A 9,568-nucleotide genomic window follows, 5' to 3' on the forward strand; every position below is an offset into this window, starting at 1 on the left:
TGAAGTGAATCTGAGCATATCTGTCTATATGTTTCTATATAGGACTGAAAATATATATATATATATATATATATTTGCTAACAATACCTCCTCCTCCTCAGGATCCAATAATGTTGATGGTTAAAGTAAATAAGCAAGACACATCTCTGAGACTCAGGGACATTCTAAAGAGGTCATGGAAAAAAATGTAAGAGCTTAAGGACAGGAAGGAATTCTGAGAAATGTTCTTTTCTGACATGACATGACCATTGACTCCACAAACTCATAGCAGTAAAGAGATCATAAACAAGATGTGTACAAGACTAGGCCCATCATGGATTGGGAGCAAGAGGGATTACAAGACCTCCACTCCCTAAGGAACCTCAGTCTGGTACTGGCTGCTAGGAGCCCAGAATCATGTTCACTTGCACAGCTACTGGTAAGTTGCCCTTCCACCGGTTAATAATCCCCATCCTGAACATCCACGCAATTCTAAATAAATGCAGCCGGCCACAAAAAAAGAAGGGGTGAGGGAGAAAGAGACAGACAGACAGAGAGGGGGAATGGAAGAGAAAAAAAGGAAAGAAGGAGAAAAGAAAGAAGACAGACAGGAAGCACAGAAGGAGAAAGAGAGAGAAGAAAGAAGAGGAGTAGGAAGAGAAGGAAAAAATATATAAAAGTAGGAAAGAGACTACTGGGGAAGATGGGTTTGGCAGGACAGAAAAGAGACAATTGGGGGTAATATGATCAAAGAACATTATATATGTATGAAATTGCGAAAAAATAAATAAAATGTTTAGAAATAAATCAATAAAAAATATGTAGCCAAAATGAAAATGCAAAGCAAGTCAAAGTCCAGCTTCAGGCAGTGAATCTAGGTGAAGAGTTAAGACCATGAATATCAAACAATGGAAACATGGGAAAACCTTTCCCATGGTTGGATCTGACAGTTCCTTACTGTAGAGATAATGGGCAGAGCACCAACTATTTAGCTATCTCCTCATTCCACCTTCTCAACCAGTCTGCACTGTGTGGTGTAAGTATGTTCTTATCATTTTTAGAGTTCAGAATACTGAGGCTCAGAGGAAGTAAAGCAGCCTGCTTCCTGCTCTCCACTCTACCCCATCTGTCACTAGCAAGCAATGAAGGCAAAACACAAAGACAACACAGCCTACCGGAGTCTGTGTGACCCACTGTCAAATGAATGCCTCCAACCACTGGGTACAGACTCTATATACTTTATACTCTACTCTACATCCATATACTCTATATTCTACACTCCGTATCTGACACTCTATACTCTACACTCTATATTCTACACTCTATACTCTCTATAGACTCAGCAAGAACTCAGCAGAGACTGTGCCTTCTTCTCTGCTCTTGGCTGCAGTTGTATGTGATACTTTTACTCACATAGCCACTTAAATGTACATTTAAAATCCCCCAAAGCACCTGAGGTTGTGTGTCTTTTTCCTGACTGCAGATCCTCAGGGGTGGTTGGAATGACTACAGGGTCTTTTATTCAAGGGTTGAGAGATGAAACATCTATACTCTTTGAAAGTGTGGTTCTTCACATAAGACAAAGCATTTTGTCAGGACTTCCCCAGTCTAATAAAATGTATCTTAATCCTTTAATTCTCAATGCATTTTTCTCAGTTTCACATTTCACATACTTCATTTATTCATCAGCTCCATAATTTGTTAAGTTTTCCTTTAGCTCTTTTATAATGTTGCTGGTGCAGTCTACAAACCAGCCTGTGTGCCTTGGCTCCTTCTTCTGATCCCCTAAGTTCATGCTAAGGGTAAACCATCATGGCTCCATTCCCCAAACTAAGTCAACTAGTGAGGCCATGTTTTTGACACTGAATGTGAGAAGCATGCTAACCACCCAACTTCTCCAGAAATAGCAGAAAGAATTATTTTCATGACCAGTGCCTAAGTGAAAGTCACAGAAGATGGTTTAGCAAACCATGTGGCCTTGTGTGTTACAGGGACTCTGAACAACACCCTGCACTGTGTAGGTGGTGCACTTGGTGGCCTCCACTACCCCTATCTAGCTATTTGTAATAGCTAGATTATACACACATACACACACACACACACACACACACACACACACACACACACACACGATTCCAACCAGAAAATCACTTGCAATCACATAACAACACTGAAACTGTGCTTAACATGGCAAAGATATCTGTGTGGACTTTAGTCCTTTCTATAGGGCAAAAAGGAGGGAGAGGGAGGAGAGAAGAAAAGAAAACATTTCCTGAATGCTTACTTACAGGTTCTGTCACAAACAGCAGATTTAAAACCAAAATAGCTTGCTTTTTTTTTTTCTGAATAATCCCCTAAGAATTCAGTTCCGTCTAGACCATTATCTTGATAGTTCATAATTAGGTTCAATAATAAGGCTTGTTTTGCTAGCCAGGGTCAGATTGGCATGTCCGCAGCATCTAGGCACAGTGACCTTGCTTTGAGAGGGTATTGTTAGAAAATCCATTATTATCATCACCCACACTTCAGAGAAGTGGCTGTTTTGTGAATTGATGGTGTGATGTTGCCACTTTAGATAAAAGAGTCCATGAATTATTGACTTAATGAGTTAATGTTGTTTGATTTCAAACAAAGTCTTTGATGCAAGACCCAGAACTTGTAATCATAGCGCAGGAAGGGAATGCAGGTAATAGGCTTCACTGCGCACTTAGGAACCACATCAAGTCTGAAAAAAAAAAAAAAAAAAAAGACAGGAACCTCATAGAGATGCCACTGTCTTTCATAGTGAACTAATACCTGGCTCTGTGTTTCTCAGGTCTTAAAATAGCGTTATCCCTGTTAATTTGCATAAAACACAAAACATTTATTTACAGCCTCTCATTCCTTCCCCTACCACTTTTAAATGGTCTGGGGTCCATAGTGGGATTATTCTCATGTAGCCCTTCCGGCTGTGTATAATTGCTGCTGGAGAAATACAAAAGAAGCTCACGAAGAATGCATATCATGGGGAAATAAGCCAGGGTCTTCAGGGGTCATCCAACAAAATGGAAACAGACGCTCCTAAATGGTGCACACCAAACTGTGGGGAAGAATAGAAATCTAAGCACGGAGCTGCTTTCAGGCTTTTAGAGACCTGGTGATCAGGGGGCCCATTGATTCCATGGGCTCCCCCTTAACATGCTGCCCTTCTACTGCTGAACTATTGGCCACAAAGCACTTTGTCCTTAATATCCTGTCAAGTACAAAGTACGCATCATTTTTCCCATTTAACAGACATGAAAACCAAGGCTTTGGAAGGAAGAATGGGTGAATTGTTCATAGATATAGAATTAGTATGGTGGTTCACCAAAGTTCTGGCAAAAGTTTCGATCCCTGGACTCCATTTCCAGAGGCCACTATTGTGACTGGTCTATGTCGTACTGGAGACACAAATAAGGGCTTTGTTTAGCCCAGGCAACTACTCTACCACCTGATCTCCACCCAAGCCCTTCTGCTCTGATTTTCTACGTTATTGATGGCTCTGTCAACCATTACCTGTTGTTTTGACTCCACCTTCTTCATAGTCAAGTTTTCCAGCCTAGAAACAAGCATACTTCCTGGTACCTCAGCTCATCCTCTCACCCATCTTACATTTCTGTCCCATCTTACATTTCTGTCTCATTCTTTCCTCCCCAGGGAACCTGGTCACTGAGATGGATCAATTAAACTGAAGTGGGAATGAATCCCACGTCTGGGTGCTGGTCATACCCAGTCCGTATATCTGCATTTCTGAAAGCTTCTTCCAAGACTCAATAAGCTAAGACTAACTTGCTCCTTCTCCTTGTCACCCGACTTCTTCCATGCTGTCACTGATGCCCCAAGATTCTTGGAGTCCTGATTGAGAGCTTCAGCATTTCATATCCTTTTCAATGTCCCTCTTTCAAGAGCTGATTGCTAACTCAGACCTTCAGGTGAGCTATTCTAGGGTACTGCCACAGTCCCAAAACTGGTATTTCTATCTTTCTCAACACTGGTGTACTCTTCAAACTGTTCTGAAATAGCTCTTGGACTCTGTGACTCTGGCTTCTCACAGCTCTGATATCTGTCCATTGCATCACCCACAGGACAGTGGTCAGAGGATTCAGCCAACACCTCCAGGATTTGGGTCCCATGTAGACCTCCTTCACTGTTCTGTTGTCCTGCCTTTCCAGCCCAGGATCCTCCCTTGTATTTGTTCTCCCTCACTTTGATTCATGTACTTCCACAAACTCATTAAAACCCAAAGAGGTTTTCAAATATGTTCCCACCTAAGTCTTTCCCAGGTCTCTAAATAGAGTAGAACTTGGCTTCTACTTCTATATATTAGTAGCATCAAGCTATTACTGATAGCGGTCTTAGAGGTAGTTTATTTTGTAACAGTCTCACATGGTAGGATAAGTAGTTTATGAATCTGTCATTTATCATTACTATTTTGAGACAGAGCCTCCCTATGAAACACTGGCTCTACAAGAACTCGGCATGTAGACCAGGCTGATCTTGAACTCATAGACATCTCCCTGCCTCAACCTCCTTACTTCTGGGACTCAGCATGTGCCACCATATCTGGCATGAATCTGTTGTTTATAATTCATGATTTTATAAACTGGATTCTATTTAAAAAACATTTTACAGGTGGAAAAGTTGAGGCTCACATAGATTGAACAACCTGACAAGGGTCCTATGGGTGTTGTGCATGGTGATTCTTCAGAGGGCATTCCCAGTACTCTTAGCATGACCCTAGGCTACTTTTCTCAACTACTCTATTCTATCCTCCCTGAGGAGTCTTTGGGTGCAAGGTGATAAAGGACATTTGACTTGGGACCATCCTATTCTGAGCTCTCTGCTCAGCTCTTCTCCTTCCAGACCTCTGTGACATTTGGTTATTGTTGCCTTTTAAAACGTTCATTATTGTGCATAATGCATTCGTGGCATGCAGTGGCTTCCTGTCAGTTATTTCTCCCCATTTCTCCACTCAGCATTTCCTCAGTATTAACCTTAGTCATCTTCAGTTCTTGTCCTGTATTTACACATCCCCTTTGCTGCAGAAGTCTGTGCAATGTAATCCCATGTGCAGTGGGGGCTGGGGATAGAGTGTTTAGCAAGAAAGTGAGTCTGCAATGTGCTCCTCTCCTGGCTGTCATATCACTCCTGATCTGATCAAAAGCAAAGTCTCACACATCCTCAACTGTAATTTGAAATACCAGGAGGTCCAGATGCCCATGGCTTCCCCAATCTTTCCCAGCTTATTTCTGTAAGTCCCTTGGTGATGCTGACCCCGTCTCTCAGCCTTCTGGCTACTCGTTCCTCCCCCTCTGACAGGCCAAATGGTACTAAACCCTCACCTCATCTGGCCCTCTATTCCCTTTATCTGTCTGATATTCTGCCATTGCCCTAAGGCCAAAAGCTCTCTGGGGCAGTGGTCCTGTTTGGTGCTTGGCACAGTTTCATTTCCTGGACATCTGTATGCACACATACGATGGCATATAACTAATAATAAGAGCTGTGCAGCCTCGGGCAGCATCTTCTACTGTCAGTTCCATAGCAGCTGTGGGGGATGGGAGAGCAGAGTTGTGCAGGAACAAGGCTATTCTCACCACCTAAAGGTCAGTGAGATTGAGTCCTGTCCAGGGTCTCTGGCAGAGCCTAGTGGCTCTCTTCCTTTATACTGAGCAGCCATGAGGACAGTCAACAGTGAAGACTGTGTGGCTAGGAGCTGCCTGGGTTATGGTTGCCATTGTTCTTCAAATAAAATGTCTGCCCACTCTGTGTGTGCTGGGAATGGATGCTGACAGCTTGCCACTCAGCACCTGCTGCTGAGTTGATGCGGCTTTACTCATACCCACCAGCTGCATATACAATGGCTAGGTGTCCAAGCAGCTTTTCTTGTAGATATTGATGTTTACTTGGGAGTGATTCTCAAGTAGTCCAGATCAACTTTAAACTCCCAATCCTCTACATCTCCCAAGTGCTGGGATAACAGGCAAGGAGCTTTCCTTATGTTCTGTGTTCCTCTGTGTTTTCCCCCAGATCTTCTGGCATGGCATGTCAAGCAGAGCACTGCAGGTTTAGGTGCAAGCATCTTGAAGGGCATGATTAGGAGGCAGAATGGAGTTGAGGAAGGATTCTAGAGTTGGATACTTCCACTCCTACTACCACTCTGTTCTTTACGAGCTGTGAGACCCTGGAAAAGTTACCCAACCTCAGTTTTCTCTCTGGCAGTTAAAAAAAGGTGAGATATTCTTTCCCTTGTTGTTTCCTAAACATCCTACTAAAAAGTGCTGAACAGTAGGTAATTATTGCAAGCATTTTGTAAAAACCATTTAGCAAAGGACATATGCAGACGTACATACACTACCATAGGGGTACAGAACATAGAGCAGGGACAAAGCAGCCACACCAAAGAGTGAAGAATAAATAAGGTGTGTTTTACTGTTTTAGATATGTTCTGGGATTTCCAGTGTCTTGGTTGATCCCCAGAGCTTGACAGGGCTCTGCCACAAGGGCAGCTGCTGGCAGCATTTGCTGCACATGAAGTAAGTGACCCTTCTCTAAGCTTAAAACACAAATCAATGCTGACTTTTCCATCTATTCTGAGTGTGAAGCTCATAAGCAGCTAAAGGATCTCTTTGGGAGTGGAGGTAATGTGCAGGAAAAAAAATGGACTCTAACTGGCAATGGCAATAGAAACATGATTAGCAGGGGGCATCCCTTGAAATTTGCACAAACTGAAGGGATTGAATTTAGTTTACAAAGCATGCATAAGAAGGGAAAAGGGTTGTTGTTATTATTATTATTATCTTTAATCTTTTTTTACATTCCAGTTGTTATCCCCCTCCAGTTCTGCCCTCTGACAATTCCTCATCCCATTCTTCCTCCCCCACCCCGTCTCCATCCCCCCACACCTCCCACACCCTGTCAGGCCTTCCCACTCACTGGTGCCTCAAGTCTCTCAAGGGTTAGGTGCATCTTCTCTTACTGAGGCCAGACTAGGCAGTCTTCTGCTTGTATATGTATTGGGGGCCTCAGACCAGCTTGTGTATGCTGCCTGGTTGATGGCTCAGGGTCTGAGAGGTCTCGAGGGTCCACGTTTGTTAAGACTGCTGGTCTTCCTATGGGGTCACCCTCCTCCTCAATGTCTTCCAACTGGAAAGGATTATTTTTATAAAAAGCACTTAGTTGTGGTGCCAAAATAAAGGCAGACCCAGCATACAAAAGGAGGAAGCCTGGGCTCTAGGGCAGCACATATCCTCCTGTGAAATCTCCTTAATGTCAACAGCTATTCCTGACTCACACACTGTTGGTTAATGAACCCCAATTCTTCCGGGCAGTGGTGGCGCATGCCTTTAATCCCAGCACTCAGGAGACAGAGGCAGGGGGATTTCTGAGTTCCAGGACAGCCAGGGCTTTACAGAGAAACCCTGTCTCGAAAAACAAAACAAAACAAAAGAACCCCAATTCTCTCCATCTTTGTTTTCTCTTCTCTTTGCTGTCTTTGTGTGTGAGCCTCATCAGGGCCCTGGAATACTGCATGAGTGTGATTCCAGATGAAATAATGGCCACTTCTGAATTGTACAGCCAAATGCTCCTCAGGGCCCTGCAGAAGGAGTTCTGAGTCCCTAAGAGATCTATCAGAAACACAAGATTAATACAGAACACAAGGAGGCTAGGAATGGAGTCTGATTGGTAGAATGCTTGTCTAGGGAGCATGAAGCCCTGGGTATGATTCCTAACACTGTATGAATCAGGTGTAGTGAGAGTGCCTGTAATCTCAGCTCTTGAGTAGAGATAGGAGAATCAGAAGTTCAAAGTAATCCTTTTACTTATTGAGTTTGAGGCTAACCTGGGTTGTTTGGCTATCTATCTGTCTGTCTGTCTGTCTGTCTGTCTGTCTGTCTGTCTGTCTGTCTGTCTATCTGCACACACATACACTACATTAACATATAGATACATGCACAAAAATTCATGCTACTCAGGGAAATATTTTGTTTTAGTCAATACTTAATATGTCCTATAACTCTTTCTTACTTCCTGGTGTATTCATTTTTAACAGATAACTTGAAGGGCAAGTTCTCAACTGAAAACAAGAAAAAAAATGAGAACAAGTTTTTCAGAATCACTTTGTTCTGTCTCTGGTCTATCTATGAGTCAACTCCCCAAATCCAGTATTTCAGGTTTCTTCATTTATGACCAGGAGGAAGGAAGAGAATCAGGGTGACACTAATGGCCACACTCATGACCTTGGATGAATCTTCCTCAAGTGCCACTTCATTTGTGCAAGGATAGAGTCCAATTGATGGGCAGTGAGGAAAAAAGACACAGACTTGAGAGGAACATACTGTACTGTAAGCATCCACCCACATCCAGAGCTGTGCACACTCCATGTCAAAAGCAGGGCTCAGCAGTCCACAATGAAATATAACAGAATTAGTTTGGTTGTTTCTCTCTCTCTTCCTTTCTCTCTTCTCTTCCTTCCTTCCTCCCTCCCTTCCTCCCTTCCTTCCTTCCTTTCTCCCTTCCTATCTTTCTTTCTCTCTCCTTCTCTCTTTCTTTCTTTCCTTCTTTTTCAATCATTTCTCCATGAAACAAATCAACATTTCTATGGTGAGAATTTCTGTTGCTAACATCTGTAGAGGAACTGCTGGGCTATTGAGATGAAGCAGCTTATACACATGCCTTTGCTCAGGAGCCCGTGCTACAGAAGGTGACACCTGGGCTGGGGACTAGGGGGGTGGATGTTGAACTATAAGTATGCCACTTCTTGACTTTTAAATCTTGTACAATCACTTTGCTACTTTGAACTATGGCCCCCTCTTCTGTACACTAACAACAACAACAACAACATTAACAACAATAGCCCCTACCATAAAGGGTATCATGACTAGATAGTTGTATCCAGTCAAGTTTCTTCATTCTGCTAAATTAAGGGCTTTAAAATTAGAGGTTGATGAGAGCTAGATTTTCAAAACACAATATAACTCATTTATTCCATTTTCCTTAAAAAATATATGGTAGATTGTCTTTTATTATGATATTTCACTAAAAAAAAAATCACTGGCTCTGACTGACACAGATTTTAACATTGTTCATGAACATTTCCTCCACAGTTTCGGTTACACATGTGTTCCCATGTACACCAAGAGAAAGACTGGTCTCCGCCATCCTTGCTTTCTGCTGTCACCCACATTCCTCCCAACCTTTTCTCTCAGTCAGCAGCGGGTCCAGTGATCAGGAAGGATTCATTGCATTGACTCCATGTCCCGAGTACTGGCTCTGGGACCCTCTTGCGGATGAAGATGTCAAAAGGCAATCTACAGCAAGAATGACAGTGTGATTAACCAGAATGAGGCCTAAATCAGAAGCAGCATGCACCATTGGGAAATTAAGGCACCAATTTTCACTGTCAAGATCAGCTGTGATAGGACAGTATATCCTAGCAACAGCAGGAGTCTTAACCTTGCCATCAAAGCAAAAACTAATTTTGCACTGTTATCTGTTCCAATATCTTTTAATCCAAAAAGTCTTTAAATAGAAAGTAAATACTCCCACATTTCTTTGCCTAGATCAGCCTCTT

The 9,568-nt window shown here is 42.7% G+C and overlaps 1 long non-coding RNA gene across 1 annotated transcript; it reads left to right on the forward strand.

The window, feature by feature from the left end:
- The first annotated feature begins 276 nt into the window (after positions 1–276).
- LOC116073497 lies at positions 277–9,236 on the forward strand. Its single transcript, XR_004111829.1, has 3 exons — positions 277–418; positions 6,025–6,226; positions 9,102–9,236. It is a non-coding gene; the product is annotated as an uncharacterized LOC116073497 (long non-coding RNA).
- Positions 9,237–9,568: the final 332 nt, after the last annotated feature.

Source organism: Mastomys coucha, unplaced genomic scaffold, assembly GCF_008632895.1.
Source record: "Mastomys coucha isolate ucsf_1 unplaced genomic scaffold, UCSF_Mcou_1 pScaffold23, whole genome shotgun sequence".
NCBI lineage: Eukaryota > Metazoa > Chordata > Mammalia > Rodentia > Muridae > Mastomys > Mastomys coucha.